This window comes from Hyaena hyaena, unplaced genomic scaffold, assembly GCF_003009895.1.
Source record: "Hyaena hyaena isolate Hyena2069 unplaced genomic scaffold, ASM300989v1 scaffold_136, whole genome shotgun sequence".
Classification (NCBI taxonomy): Eukaryota; Metazoa; Chordata; class Mammalia; order Carnivora; family Hyaenidae; genus Hyaena; species Hyaena hyaena.
Window position 1 is genome coordinate 1,665,562 of NW_024080768.1, and position 16,815 is coordinate 1,682,376.

The 16,815-nt window shown below is 35.5% G+C and overlaps 1 long non-coding RNA gene across 2 annotated transcripts in view; it reads left to right on the plus strand.

Annotated features, from left to right (window-relative positions):
- The first annotated feature begins 4,511 nt into the window (after nt 1-4,511).
- The window catches only part of LOC120235705, a 94,955-nt gene continuing 82,651 nt past the window's right edge, over nt 4,512-16,815 (plus strand). For both annotated transcript variants that reach the window (XR_005529484.1, XR_005529483.1), the window contains exon 1: nt 4,512-4,610. This is a non-coding gene — a long non-coding RNA (uncharacterized LOC120235705). The remainder of the gene's footprint in view (nt 4,611-16,815) is intronic.

Sequence of the window (16,815 nt, forward strand, 5' to 3'; positions counted from 1 at the left end):
ACCAGAATAATGAGTCCTTTGATGGAGAAGGCAACATGTTTCTACGTCTGTTATAAACTTTCTAAAATAGAAGATTAATGAGAATCAGAGATTGGGAAAAGTTAATGTATGTAAGGTCTCTCTGCAAGTAGTAGGTCTGGAAATCGCAGCAGGGATTGTTGATTTAAGTCCACAACTCCTCCCAGTACTTCAAGCTGCCTCTTCAGAACTTAAAAAATATGAAACTCTTTAATAACATACAATTTAAAAATGCTTTTAACATGCTATTTAAAAACCATCTTACCTCTTTCTTTCCTAGCATTTCCCAGGATATTCATCATACTGACTTCTTTTCCTTTGCCTCAAAATAATCACCTCTGCTCCTTTTAGAAAAATCCAGCATTGAATGCATCGTTTCATGTTGTCTATGGTTCGATACCTCTGAAAACTTGTCCCATTTATTATTCTCTCCATCTTACCTTCAGTTTCCTTCTCATGGCTTACATTTCCCATCCCATTGAACATACATTCAGGATTTCCTGTTTCTAGAAGAGAACTTCCGGTAATGGTGTTTCTCACTCCGCTGCCTCTGCTTCTATCTTCTCGATGCCCCCTCTAGAATCCTTGAGATTTAACTTTGTCCCTGTTTTCTATACTCAATCTGTTTCTCAAAGTGCACTGCTGACAGAAATTAGTAAGGGAGATACCCTTTTATTTTCTTGTCAACTTCTTCCTGGAGATCGGTCTTCTCTCCCTGTCTTTCATGTCTAGGCAGTGTTTCTTGTGTCCTCTCACCTGTTCCTCTAAGTCTCAGGTCTTTTCTCAATTCTCTGACTCTGAAGTTTTAAATTCTTTATACTTCTCTCCTGGCCCTCTCCTTCCCTTTGTTTGTGTCATTTCAGTGGTGAGCATTCTTTTGCATCTACATTTCAAGCTATGATCACATTTTTTGAGTTCATGACAGGAATTTACAACTTTACTGTTATACAAATAGAGTTAATTTTAAAGCAGTTGATTATCTAGTAATCTTACTATCATTGATGAAGCAATACATTCTAATTGCTTGAAGTGTGTAACTTCATTGTGTCCTTTCTCAAAAATTTGTTTTCCACTTGTCAAAATCCTAATTATTGTTACAAAGTACCAAATTACTTATTTTATTCATGTATTTTAATATAGTGTGTACGTGATAATCTTTTAAGGTCCTGGAAACTCATCATCTTGTAATTGTCAGAGTATATAGAATATAGAAAGCATTAAAAATATTTGTTCAATGATTTAGGTAAATAAAACACTGATTCAGTGGCCTTGTGGAAATATTCCCTCAATGAACATTAACTTATGCATTCGATACATATTTCTAGAGTGCCTGTTATGTGCCAGGCACTGAGCTAGTTATAGAGAACACAGAAAAAATAAAATTTCTGTACTTCAGGAATGCAGGAGTAGTGTGGAGGCACATAAATAATGTATTACAGTGAATTCTAGGGTAGAATATTGAAGAAACATATGGAAGTATTTTATAAGTCAAATTGACTAGTCAGCAAAATGCCTGTTTATTCAAAGTTAAGTAGTGTATTATATTGCTTTCTATTGAAGGGGAGAAGAATATGCCACCCCAAAATATGCCACTTTGGCATACTGATTATTTTGAATTAAAGTTACTTCAACAGCCAGTGCAAGAATGACATTCTGACCCTCCTATGTTCCCCTAACTGTAGGAAATCTGTCTCCTATGTGAAAGGGACCGTCCCTTTCAAGAAGGGATATTTAGGGTCAAGAAGGCTGTATAAAAACAAGACTTATTGCTTCTTTACTGATTTTACTTCCCCCAGCCCAAATTCTTTGGTCTTACGAATTCTTCACGAATATATTTTTCTTCATTTAAAAGTCATAAAAGCTGCCTGCTTTGATTACTTCTTTAAGCCTCATATCTTTGGGGTTTTCATATGTACAATTTCAAATTTGTTTTTGTTTTTGTTTTTGTTTTTGTTTTCTCCTGTTAACCTATCTTATGTCAATTTAATTGTTAGGCCAGCCAAAGAAATTAGAAGGAAATAAGGGAAACATTTTGCTCCCCTGCACGATTTTCCCATTGGATAGTTTTGGTTTTAGGCCCTTAGTGTTATTAGGCTATTTCTCTATTTGTATACTGTAAAACACACACAAAAATATATACATATATAACATATACAGACATACTCATTTAAAATATGGTGTTCATAAAAATAATTTGATGGTATTTCAACATGTGCAATATAAATAAAACAGGTAAAATCAGTCATTGACTATAAGCACAGAGAATTAATTAGCAAACTATTCTGGCTGCCCTTTCTGCAAACTACTGAATATTTCAAAGGCAGTATCAAAATTGGTTTATTAAATGAGTAAAATAATTGAATGACTATTTTTAAAAAATTAAAGCTAAGTCAACAAATTCTCAAAATTTTAAGGAGCATAAAATCATCAAACATAATAATATACACATAGACACATAGACACTATATTAATTACATAATAATTATAATGAATTAATGATACCATGTATTTTATATAATTAATTATATTGTATATTTTCTATAATTAATGAATTAATTATGTAATTAATATACATATTAATTATATTGTGGTTACTTCCATAATTATTTGTGACTCAGTTTGCTCTCTTTATAAAAGTTAAATTATGTGCTTATTTTCTCCAGTGGTGAAATACAAATAATGATATCCTCTTTTTGAAACAATAACTCAAAGGGAAAAAAAAGAACTACACAGAGGGAGAACTAGGTGCACCTGAAGCTCAGATAATTGTTAATAAATGAAAGAAGCCTTTGTGACAGAAGGGTATTCAGAAACATATCTCAAATGTATGAACTCTTATGTGCCAGCACTGAGCCAAAACCAATGTGTATGAGAGCCAATAGTGTATGTAACAGAAACAATGGTATAAGAGGTGTGAACACGGTTCTCATAGATTTACAATCTATTTGGAAATAGAAGACTAACTCAGTAAATAAAGAAGTGGCACTCCATTGTATTCAGTGTTTTTTGAGTGCTCACTGCAATGCTTCTAAAATTTTTTCACCAAATTACCAGAGAAACCATAACGTATAACCTCAGTGCGGTACGTGTGTGTGTGTGTGTGTGTGTGTGTGTGTGTGTGTGTGTGTGTGTTAGAGACAGAAAGAGAAGAAGAAAGAGAAAATGGGAACAGAAAGATTAAAGTTTATTTTTTGAGCAACATTCTTAACGAGTGTCAGGAGATATGTATTGAAAAGAATGGACATTAACTTTTATATCCCCCTCACATTTCCTTTTTTATTATTCCTAAATTCTCTCCTCCAGCAACCACCAGTAATTAGATATAAATCCATTAAATGAGAATGACGTGCTTGCTGATCTTTAAGATTAGCAAAGAAACGGGGAAAAGCAGTGAGAAAAGTTGGGGTGCAGAGATAAGATTTTCATTGTGCAGCCATGCTTAGGGTAGGAGGAAGTCCCTCAAAACATAGATCAATGGTAGATGTTAAAGAATAATGTAAAATATATAAAATATATTTAAAAATCTATGCCCTGGAAAGTTGGGTGGAGAAGCACATCAAGGGCAGCTTGTTAGGAAATATTAATCACAAAAACCACTACAACTGAACCTCTAGAATCTGTAGATTAAGAGAGAATGAAGAAAAGAGAAATAGAGTGGGAAGAGGATTTAGTGGAGCGTCTTTGATCAAACTAGCAGGTTCTAGAGGTGTTGATTCTTTGTAACACCTGATGTATACTCACCTCTACTACATTCACATGGTTTTTTCCTGAATCAAATGCAGATCTTGAAGCAATTTTCCCAATTCTTCATAATGTAGGCCAGTAATTGTCAAATTTACTTTTGGCTTAGAATTATTGGAGATACAGACACTGGGCTCAAACAGAGAGTTTAGGCCACTAGTTGTGGGATGGGACTAGATAATTTGCATCGCTGCCAGTGCTGATGCTACTGGTTTGGGAACCTCACTTGGAGGACAACTGCTACAAGCTGATCTTTGTTACTACAAAATAGGCATGTACTAACCATGGGTTTAACCGTAGGTTACTTTTCCAAAAAAGACTTGAGTATGTCCAGTTCCACAGACCAGTCTACATTTTTGAAAATAAAATCATGACATGCAAATATCTTAGCTGGAACACTTTAAAGGGTAAAATTTATTCAATCCTGGACCATTGTCTTCACAAATAAGAAATAAATGGATTCCAGTAATCATTGCAATTACCTGTTTTTGCTCATGCCACAAGCCAAAATGAGAAAGTAATGATGCCAAGATGGAGGAGATTTCCTTGGTAGAAGTCAATCAAATCAACTTCTGACAATATATGACTGAATTCTATTTATGTGACAGAATTGTTCCTGCAGTAGAGGGGGGAAGGTAATCTAAACTTGCATCGAGTTGCATTTTCTTTATGACAAAAATCATGCTATATTGCCTATTGGTATCTCAGCATTATTCCATTTAACTTTTGCCATCTTCTCTGTATTACAGAGGCTGGAGGCCAAGAAAACACATATCTCAGACTCCATTCCCCTGCAGAGCTCTGATTTATATTGTACCAAAGAGAGGCTTTTGCACAAGATTTAGGAGAAGGTAAGTCATGACTGCTCCTATTGTGGCAATCACGTGTCTGGCCCCCTGAACACAGGCAAGAGGGGTTTGGTAGAGAGCAGGTTTGTGTGCTTTGGTGGGGGGAAAGTGTAACATTTTACCAGTCATTTCTTATTTTTACTCAATTTGATACATCAGGTAGATAAGATCACTGCTGGGTACTGTGTACAGTTCCAGAATTTCATTAATTCCTGTAGAAGAGAGATTTCCTGACATCCTTGTGGTTATTGCAGACCATTTTTTAATTTTCCAAATTTTATATTTGTCATATATTTGATGGTACAATCTACTGGAAATAGGATATTAAGGAAGCGTACTGTATCTTATACCAATGAAAGCCAACTGTATACAGGTAAAATGGCATCAAATAAGTTTGACTTTAATGATGTTTAAATCTCATTGTAATCCTGCTGACATGAATAAAGAATTATTGCTATTTGTTTGTTTCTTGGGGGAAGTTTTCAAGACTTTGATGACAAATAATTTACACTTAGTCTCTAATTCACAGCTATGTTTCCAATTTCAAACTTTTCTTTCCAGCTTTAATGACTGGTACACAATTGTAGATGGATGAATTGGGGGTAAAAGAGACACATTTACTGTCACAGACTACTAAGTCACACTCACTGTTGATGTTTTTTGTTTTTTTTTTTTTTTGCTTACCAACACTAACAGGTCTGGCCTTTTCCACTTTAGAGTCATTATTTGATTTTCAAGAGAGCATGGTGGTTAGTTCTTTGTTATGGATCTCACAGTTTCAGAATTTATAACCCCAAGAACATTTCTCTCAAAAACACATGTAATAACACTCTTAACACTTTCAAAAATGATGTTCAGTATCAGCACGGACACTTCTTTGAGATTTATAATCCTGATTGGTTTTTGTTATTGCTCAAAACTATATCCTTCTTAGACCTCGAGATACTTTCTAAATCTAATGTCATGGAGAGAGTACAACAGTATATATTCCAAGGTTACAAATCATCGATTGCTTAAATCTCAAATTCGAAGATTGAATCATAAACATTGTTATCTTATGGTCACAATTTCTTTGCTTACATTACTCTTGCAAGATCATAATGCCTAGACTAAAAAATTGGCTTAGCAGTGACATTTCCTGGAACTAGTCAATCATTACTATTTGTACAAATAATAACAAATTTCAAAGTCTGGTTCACCTGTACACTTTAGGTGGCAGAGGCTGCATGGGCACAGAATGCTCTGGACGAGAGGTACTGAGATAGAATTCTAGCCTCCAGTTTGTCAGTAATGAGGTATAGTCCCTGGGCAATGTGATCAGCTGCAGCTTCATTCAGTCTCAACATTCTGTTCTGCAAAACAAAACAATTCTTTAAGGGTAGCTGAGAAGGCCCATCACAAGTATAACATTTTACAACACTTACAATTTCATAGTGTGTACTTGGTATAACTTTATTTACTTTTAGAATAAGCTTTTAAGAAAAGTCTTGAATGTAATTGTTTCATTGGAACAGATCCGTGCTTTTATATACTTATTCTATTATATAATTGCAGTAAGACTGATATTCAATCAAGGATCTATTGTTACAAGCAAAAACCATACTCCCACATGGCAATTAGTTCACAGAGCTCTCCCTCCATAATGATAACCTAGGCCAGTGATAAATCACTTAAAAGAAAAAAAAAAGATTTCAGAAAAAAAAGACTTCTATTTGGAGTATATATAACTAACTGGCTTTCACAAAGAACTGTGCACTTCAAAATACTGACTTACATTTACCATGACAGTTGGATTTGGATTAATTGTCACATTTCACCAGATTTGTGTTGGAAATAGCTGCAGAAGTTCCTGAAACATTCTTGTACATCTAGGACCAGTGCAGAAAGTAAGCTATCATTCAGGCACTCTACAATTAGTGCTTGACACCCAGGATTAGACAACAACGAAACTCTGTCACTCAGTCCAGGACTAACTTTTTTCATTGGAATGACCTTTTCCCTTAAGACAAGTGCCTTGATGGATCCTGACATTTGGGACAAAAATTTAAAATAAAATAAAATAAAATCTAAAAAGGTCAAAAGTTTTCTAAAACCATGTTGTATAAAATGTTTGGATCTTGCTAAGTGACAGCTTAAAGAACTCTAGGTACTATTAAGCGCAAACATTCTTTTTCCCTTGCATTAATGCAACATTAAGATGGTTCCAGTTTGAAATAAAAGTCAAGAATGCAAGAGATATCATTTCCCTAGCAGCAACCTTTTTTTTTCATTCTCTGTAGATGGTTTGTGAGATTAGTAACCTGACAGCTAAAAATAAACTCCAGTATCCAAAGGATTGTGGAAGGGGAGCAGATATTGTTAGGAAAATCTAAGCCTCAAGCACCTGTGTGACACAAGGAATAATTTTAGTTCAATTAAACTGAAGAAGAATTTCTATTTGTGCATCTGTTATTCAATATTTATCAATCCAAGTCCAACATGAGAAGATATTTTTCTCCTGAATTTGTAGTGGGGATCCTTCTCCCCACTGATACAATTTCTATCTTCAGTGCAAAATCACTAGAAAGGGATTGATTTATTCATCAACTAGTCTATAAAGTAAACAACAAGTTTGATTTATATTCTCTCCTCATCTGGACAGCCAATTCATTCAACAAAAATCAAATAGATTTCCTAGCAGACACTGCATTCATTTGTTCATTCATTTGCTGGAGGCTTAAAGGATGAATTGAGAAACGAAAGGATGAATATCCCAAAGGGAAGGATAAGAAGAGCAGAGATTATGCACCATAAACATTTCAAGTGGCCTCTGGCCATCCCCCATACCACCATTGACAAAGTACGATGCGTGCCTTCATCTTGCTTAGGCCAAGTGGCTCCTACCCTCTGGTCCACAAGGCCAGAGCATTGTGGGTGTAAGGGAAGCATCTGAATCTGCAGGTGTGTGATCCTAGAGAAGCATAGAATGCCAGTAATGGAATGAAACTTAGGGGTTACAAATGAGGAAACTGAGGCTTAGAGATGTGATCTAGCTGATGGAAAGGCACAATTGGCGATAGCAATAATGTATTTTGAATGTTAGGCCATAAGATGAGAAAGAAAGATACAGATTAAGGGGGCAGTGGAAGTTAGATTTGGGTGATGGGCAAAAATATTGAGTTGAATTGGAGGGGAAGTGTGGCTACTATTAATCTGTTTATTTTCAAAGCCTTTTTCTTCCAAGAAAGTGACTGATACATAGTAATGAGTGTAAGTAATAAGAGTAAGAAGGTGATAAGAGAAATAAAATGAGAGAATCATCTGTTAGGAAATCAAGGACTGAGAAAGGAAATGCCAACAACTTTAAGTGGGATAGGTTGAAAAGAGGTTATGGTTCAGGATATAAAATATTTCACTCAGAGTTATGTAAATTAATCCACTAAGGTTTTTGTTGTTGTTGTTTAGTTTATTGTCCTGTTTCTTATTCACTTCTGAGCTAAAATAAATGGAATGCAGACAAAATCATCTAGGAGAGGTGCAGAGAAGAAAAGACTTTTTAAATTGTGATTCTTAATCCCATTTCTGGGGCTAATTTAACTCTTTATTCATCACAGCTCTTAGTAATATGGCTTTTTATTGGCCATTCCCTATATGCATTCATTCATGTATGTTTAAAAATCAGGAAGGATTTCTAAGCTTCTTTAGGTAAGGTTAGAAAGGTTTAAAATAAATAGCTCTCTATGGGAGTAATTTGGGATATTGCAGGCCCAGTTTCTTAGAATCACCTGTTGAGATTTTTTTTTAATTTATATAATATCTCTCCTCTGTCAAATCCTGATAGCTTTCCCCCCACTGAACCCCTCCCCTTTGTCAGTGGCTCTCAATTTCCTAATGATTTACCATTACCTATGGAAGTAGATACAGCCTTTAGGTATATGGAGGAAGAAAAAAAATACTTAAAACCCAGCTGACTTATACCGTTGAATAACCATAGAGAGAAAGAAACCATAGAAACTTGGTTTATTTCTGTTATGAATTAAACATAAACAAAAACAACAAAATAACAAAATTCCCAAAAAAGCGGCTGGATTTCTCTTTAAACTAAATATTTTTCACCATCAATCTATTTGGAAGATTAGCTTAAAGAGCTTTGAAAAAGAATGAAATGGAGATTCCTTTTACTAAACAGTTTTTCTTTTAGCCAAACAATCTCATTCTGGCTAGTGTGAAGGCAAAGAATAACACAATAACCATTTGTTATAACAATAGCAATTTGTTATTCTTAATCATTGTTCTAAGAACAACACACATGAGTCAAGTAGAACAAATTTAGATGATAGAAAACCAAAAGAAATGGGCCCAATTATAAATGCATACCCTATTGAATGGCCACAAGTTTGTCAGTTCTAGCTGCTTTTGCATGTCACAGTGTAGGTCTAGCAATATTAAAGAGTAGCCAGTAGGGGCACCTGGGTGGCTTAGTGTCTCAGGTCATAATCTCAAGGTTCATGAGCCCTCTGTGGGCACAGAGCCCACTTTGGACTCTGTGTCTCCCTCTCGCTCTGCCTCTCCCCCACTCATGCTGTCCCTCTCTCTCAAAAGTAAATAAACATTAAAAAAAATTTAAAGAGTAGCCTATAATACAGGCTTTAATGTAAAATCTTACATTTAAAACTGTTAGCAATTAGGGCACCTGGATGGCACAGTTGGTTAAGTTTCCGTCTTTGGCTCAGGTCATGATCTCACCATTAGTGAGTATGAGCCCTGCTTAGGACTCTGTACTAACAGCTCAGAGCCTGGAGCCTGCTTCAGATTCTGTGCCCCTCTCTCTCTGCCCCTCCCCCACTCATATGTACACACTCTCCCTCAAAAATAAACATTAATTTTTTTTTAAATTTGCCAATTAAATTCCATCTTTAACAACTATGCTGTCACACAAAGTACATCCGAAGGCCACTCAGGGACCACCAGTTTTTAATCTCAGTGTTTAGAAAATAAAAATTTCCTTTATTTTTCTCATCTTCCTCTTATAAGTGACTATCTAATTTGAGTTAGTTACATGGTAGTCAGGTCTGTTATGGATCCTGGAATACCATTCAAAGTTGACTGAAAGAAAAGTATATAATTGCTCTGGTCTAGAGTGGTGAATCCCAGTTTTTTAGGGTTTTCTACCAAGCCATAAAATTCCAAAATAAATGTTGAGGACTTGCCAGCCAAGAACATTAAAACAAAACATAAATGATTAAAATGCTAGATACAATTACCATAATTAAGTGCAAGGATTTAACATGTTTTATTAAAAAGTGAGCAGTCCTGGTTACCTGGGTGGCTTAGTCAGTTAACCGTCAGACCTAAGCTCAAGTCATGATCTCATGGCTTGTGGATTCCAGCCCTGTGTCAGACTCTGTGCTGATAGCTCAGACTACTGACTACTGACTGCTGTAGATACCATCACTGTTTAGAAAACTCTGCTTTAAAACTTCCAAAGATCTAACTGTAGATTGTTAATTCTAAACACAAATGATTTTGCCCCTCCCTCTTTGGATGGAATTTGACAAGTGAGGAAGTGAGTGGTTGCTACTGATGCTTAGTTGGTAGTGGCCAGATATTCTGATAAACATCTTACAATACACAAAACAGTCTCCTTAAAGAATCATCTAGCTCAAAATGACAGCAGTGCTGAGGTTGAAAAACTCTGCTTACTCGATTGGTCCTTCACTGACAGGCAGGAATAGTTGCCTGTTGGCATTTCTTCCCTTAATCCCTGGGCACCCCACTACATCACCTTCCTTATCTGTACACCATCCTGGTACATTTAATTGGCTTATGATAGGATTATTCCACGGACATCTAAAAGCACACCTAAGCCAAAAAAACATTGCAAATATGAGTTTGGAAATAAATTAATGCAAGTATTTTTCAAATGTCAAATATGCTTACAAATTATCCTTTATAATTATAAATCCAAAATTCATGAATATATTTGTATCATACATAATTGTTGAGAATATTTTTCATTGTTGAGGTAAAGTTCATATAACAGAAGACTAGTCATTTAAAAAGTGAGTAATTCAGGGGCATCTGAGTGGCTCAGTTGGTTAAGCATTCAGCCTTAGCTCAGGTCATGATCTCACAGTCTATGAGTTTGAATCCCATGTGGGACTCTGTGCTGACAGCTCAGAACCTGGAGCTGTTTTGGATTCTGTCTGTCTGTCTGTCTGTCTGTCTCTCTCTCTGCCCCTCCGCAACTCAAGTGCACTCTCTCTCAAAAAAAAAAATATTAAAAAAAATTTTTTTTAATTAAAAAGTGAATAATTCAGTAACATATACTACATTCATAGTTTTGTACAACCATTACTCTATCTTTCAAAACATTTATCCTTCTGAAAAAAGACCCTGTACCCACTAAGCATTGCTCCCCATTTCTTTTTCACCCCAGCCCTAAGAACCTATCTATCTGTTTCCTATTTCATATCATGAAATAATAGATATTTCATGTAAATGGAATCACACAATATGTGACCTTCTTTTTATGGCTTGTTTCAGTTCGCATATTTTCAATGTTTATTTGCATTGTCACATATATCAGTGTATCATTTTGTTTTATGGGTAAATAATATGGCATTTTATGGATCTGCCTCAATTTGGTTTCCCACTCATCCAGTGATAGACATTTGGGCTGTTATTTATACCTTTTGGTTATTGTGAGTCATGCTGTTATGAATGTGTGTGTACATGTATTTGTATAAATACTTATTTTCAGTTTTTTAAATGATTTACTTAGGAGTAGAATTGCTCAGCTGTATGGTAATTTTATATTTAATTTGTGGGGAACTGCCAAACTGTTTTCCACAGAGACAAAACCATTTTACATTCCCACCAGCAATTGGTGAGAGTTCCAATTTTTCTACATTCCCACTAACACTTTTGATTTTCTGTTGTTTTGACTATACCTGGTGGATATACCCCATTGTTTTGATTTGCATTCCTCTAATTACTAATGACTTGGAACAGCTTTTCATGTGCTTATTGACCATTTAAATATTTCCTTTGGAGAAATGGCTATTTAAGTTATTTGTTTACTTTTTAGTTGAGTTGTTTGGTTTTTTTATTCTTGAGTTGTAAGTGTTCTTTATATATTCTGGATACTATACCCTTATTAGATATATTATTTGCAAATATTTTCTCTCATAATGTAGGTTTTTTCACTTTCACTTTCACTTTTTTTATAATGCTCTTTGATAAACAATTGTTTTATGAAATATAATTTATCTGTTCTTTTGTTGCTCATGCTTTTGGTATCATATCTAAGAATCCACCACTAAATTAAAACTAAAAGTACCAACAGCTAAATGCCAGCAATTGCCCAATCATACTACAGGCCTGACTTCAAAAACTTTAAAAAATTTTTAGAAATTCCAGCTAGTAAAGCATACATAGTCCTAAGAAAAACAAAATGTGAATACAGCAAAAATTAGTTCCAGGAAATCTCTGCTGACCATAATTAATTCAGAGAATCAATCAGAACTAATGTTGTCTATTGTAAGATACATAACTCATTCCTCAATAATAGGTTACAATCAATATGTCTACCAGGACTAGAAGTTCATTGTTTAATACATCTGCAGGATTCATGTAACTTGAAACGTTCTTATTTTTATGTATTTTGCTTTGATGGATTTTTTTTTTCTGAATCTAAATTTAAGATCTAGAGCCTAACAATAAGAACAGTGCTTTTTCTGAAAGTGATTTGAAATCAAAGTTCCTGGAAAACCCAAGCATAGGTCCTCATGTCCATTCATTTTACAAGGCCAGACAAATAAAGGCTGTAGACATGGACAGAATTGAATATCTCTTCCTTACTCTTCCTTATAACATGAATTTTTTTTCTTTCTTAAAAAAAAAGATCAATGGGGCACCTAGGTGGCTCAGTCAGTTAAGCATCCGACTTCGGCTCAGGTCATGATCTCAGGGCCTGTGAGTTTGAGCTCCATGTTGGGCTCTGTGCTGACAGCTCAGAGCCTGGAACCTGCTTCTGACTCTGTGTCTCCCTCTCACTCTCTGCCTTCCCTCACTCATGCTCTGTTTCTCTGTCTCAAAAATAAATAAACATAAAAAAATTTTTTTAAAACCCATTACCAAACCTAAGGTCATAAAGATTTGTCTTTATGTTTTCTTCTAAAATTTATGGTTTCATACATGGTTTCAACTATTATATTTAGGTCATTTATCCATTTTCAATTAATTTTTGCATATGGTATGAGGTAGGTTTTTTTTATCCTTTTGTATATGGATATATAGTTTTCAGCAATTGAAGAGACTATTATTTACTAACTGAATGGACTTGACACCATTGTCAACATTCAGTTGGCTAGACATGTATGGATATATTACTGGACTCAATTCTATCACATCAGTTCATATGTCTGTCCTTATATCAGTGCCATATTGAGTTATTTAGATTTACACTAAATTTTGCAATCATGAAGTGTGAGGTAAGTATTTTTTATACATAGCACTGTGCATTGTATTAGGTAAAAGTTGAAAGAAATTAAAACAAGATATCTGCCTTCTTTGGGAAACAATTTATATTCAAATGAACAGAAAAATATTAATGCATGATAGCATATGACTAAATACCAAGATGTGTTGTTCACATAATGAGAATCATAGAGTCAGAGAATAGGGAGACACAATAAACCAATATGGCTGAAAGTATTTTTAAAGCTCAAATGGAAACTAATATCTGCTTTCATGGATTCCTAGATATGATACCAAAAGGGTCAGCAACAAAAGGAAGAAAAGATAAATTGTACTTTGTAAAACAATTGTTTACCAATGGCTTATTGACACAATAAGCTGAAATGGTTGATAGTATTCTTAAAGCTTAATGGGAACCTCAGCCATGAGTGAAAGAGAGGAGTATAGATTAAAGTAATTTTTTACGTGATTTATTTCACTTTTCTCTATGAGTTTTCTTTTCTTTTCAGTTTATTTATTTATTTTCAGAGGGAGAAAGAGCAAGAGCGAGAGTGAGAGAGACAGAGCATGTGCATACACAAGCAGGGGAGAGGAAGAGAGAAAGGGAGAGAGAAAATCCCAAGGCATTGAACCCAACTCAGGGCTCAGTTCCATGAACCATGAGATCATTGTCTGTGCCTAGATTAAGAAATGGATGCCTAGGAGCACCTGGGTGGCTCAGTCGGTTAAGCGTCTGACTTCGGATCAGGTCATGATCTCACGGTTTGTGAGTTCGAGTCTGGCATTGGGCTCTGTGCTGACAGCTAGCTCAAAGCCTGGAGCCTGCTTCTGATTATGTGTCTCCCTCTCTCTCTCTGACCCTCCCCTGCTCACGCTCTCTCTCTCAGAAATTAAAAAAAAAGAAAAGAAAAGAAAAGAAAGAAATGGATGCTTAGCTGACTGAGCCACCAGGTGCCCCATCTCTATGTATGTACATAGATAAGCTGTGTAGCTTATCATAACCTGATATTACTCTGGCTTTTATGCATGAGAATTTGGTAAATTAGTAATGACGATCAGAGAAACTAGCTTCTTTTGTACTGTGCAAGTGATTGAGTCGTAATAGGTTCTAGAAGCGAAAGATCAATGAATAGTGCCAATATTGTTCATACAATCAAGAATACCTTTCAAGCAGGCTCTAACTCATTCTTTAAGACCCCCATTCTGCCCTAGATTTGTTGAAAAACTCTGTTCTCCCAATCTTTTCCTGTACTGAGAGTAACCTCTATTACTCTTCTTGCTTGCTTTTCATCACATGTGTGCATGCTTTCTGGTTTTACCATCATAGTAAGAAAGCAAGTGTCTACATATGCAAAAATGATCAGTAAATTTATTAAAACAAAGTAAGCACAATTCAACCTCCTTTGCCTCCCAGTATTTGATAAACTTAAGGGTAGTTTCTTCTTTTTTTTTTTTTAATGTTTTATTTATTTCTGAGTGAGAGAGAGGGCAGGGGAGGGTCAGAGAGAGTGGGAGACAAAAAATCTGAAGCAGGCTCCAGGCTCCACAGCTTAGAGTCTGACATGGGGCTTGAACCCCCACAGACCATGAGATCGTGCCCTGAGCCAAAGTCGGACGCTCAACCAACTGAGCCACCCAGGTGCCCCAAGGCTAGTTCCTTCTATCATCTTTGATTATAACTTCTTTTCTTCCTTCCTTCCCTCCGTCCCTCCTTTTCACTTTTGGAATCCATCTGCCTACCAATGCAACTCCCTGCTTCTACCACAATTTTAGACCCTTGTCATTATTCATTCAAACAAGGTAGTTAAAGCTCAGATTTCAAATAATTCTTCTCTATGTTTTCTGAAAATGTTATTAGAGAAGGTGAGTTTCTGTGAGAATTATGGCACATTATGCTCAACCAATCACTTTGTGCCAACTGTTGGAGACTCAGCAGAATAGTTTTCAGTCTAATCTGCATCAAGGTCCTCATCTTCTCTTTTAAAAAACAATGGAGGAAAAATGTCTATTCATATTTTCTGCCCTTTTCTTAACTGGATTTTTTGTTTTTCTGGGTGTTGGGCTTGATAATCTCTTTATAGATTTTGGATACTAAGCCTTTACCAGATATGTCATTTGCAAGTATCTTCTCCCATTCTGTAGGCTGCCTTCTAGTTTTATTGATTGCTTCCCTTCATTGTGCAGAAACTGTTTAACATTTTTCAATGTTATTTATATTTAAGAGAGAGAGAGAGTTGGGAAGGAGCAGAGAGAGAGAGGGAGACACAGAATCCAAAGCAGGCTCTAGACTCTGAGCTGTCAGCACAGGGCCCAACACAGGGCTTGAACCCAGGAACTGAGATCATGATCTAAGCCGGAGTTAGACGCTTAACTGACTTAGCCACCCAGGTGCCCCCATAAACTTTTTATCTTGATAAAGTCCCAATAGTTCATGCTAGTTTTTGTTTCCCTTGCCTCCAGAGACATGTCAAGTAAAAAGTTGCTATGACTGAGGTCAAAGAGGTTACTGCCTGTGTTCTCCTCTAAGATTTTGATGGTTTCCTATCTCACATTTAGGTCTTTCATCCATTTCTAATTTATTTTTGTGTATGGTATAAGAAAGTGGTTCAGTTTCATCTTCCTCATGTTGCTTCTCATGGTGTTTAGTTTTTCCAACACCATTTGTTGAAGGGACTATCTTTTTTCCAGACACAAATAGACATTTTTCCAGAGAAGACATCCAGATGGCTAAGAGACATGAAAAGATGCTCAACATCACTTATCATCAAGGAAATACAAATCAAAACCACAATGAGAAATTACCTCACACCTGTCATATTGGCTAAAATCAACAACTCAGGCAACAACAGATGTTGGCAAGGATGCAGAGAAAGAGGCACTGCTAGTGGGAATGCAAACTGGTGCAGCAACTCTGGAAAACAGTATAGAGATTCCTCAAGAAGTTAAAAATAGAACTACCCTATGATCCAGCAATTACAGTACTAGGTATTTACCCAAAGTATACAAAAATACTAATTCAAAGGGATACATTCACTGTGATGTTTATAGCAGCATTATCAACAACAGTCAAATGATAGAAAGAGCCCAAATGTCCATCAACTAATGAATGGATAAAAAATATGTGGATATATCTATATCTGTCTATCTATCTATCTATCTAGATATCTATCTATATGTATGTATATAGATAGAAATCTATCTATATATAATGTGTATATGTATATGTGTGTATGCAATGGAATATTACTCAGCCATCAAAAAGAATGATATCTTATCATTTGCAACAATGTGGATAGAACTAGAATATTTTATGCTAAGTGAAATAAGTCAGAGAAAGACAAACACCATATGATTTCACTCATAAGTGGAATTTAAGAAACAAAACACATGAACATATGGGAAGGAAAAAAAGAGAGAAGGAAGCAAACCATAAGAGACTCTTAACTATAGAGAGCAGAGGTTTGATGGAGGGCAGTGGCTGGGGAATGCACTAAATGAGTGATAAGTATTAAGGAGAGCACTTGTTATGATGACCATTGGGTGTTTTATATAAGGGATGAATCATTAAAATCTGCTGAAAAAAATATTACTCTGTATGTTAACTAACTCGAATTTAAGTAAAAATTTGAAACAAACAAACAAAAATTAATAACAACAACAGCAACAAAAACCAGTGGAGGAAGCCATTGAGGTTGCTTTGTCTTAACCCTGTAGCACGTTACAGTATGTTTCTAAGGTGATGGTGTGG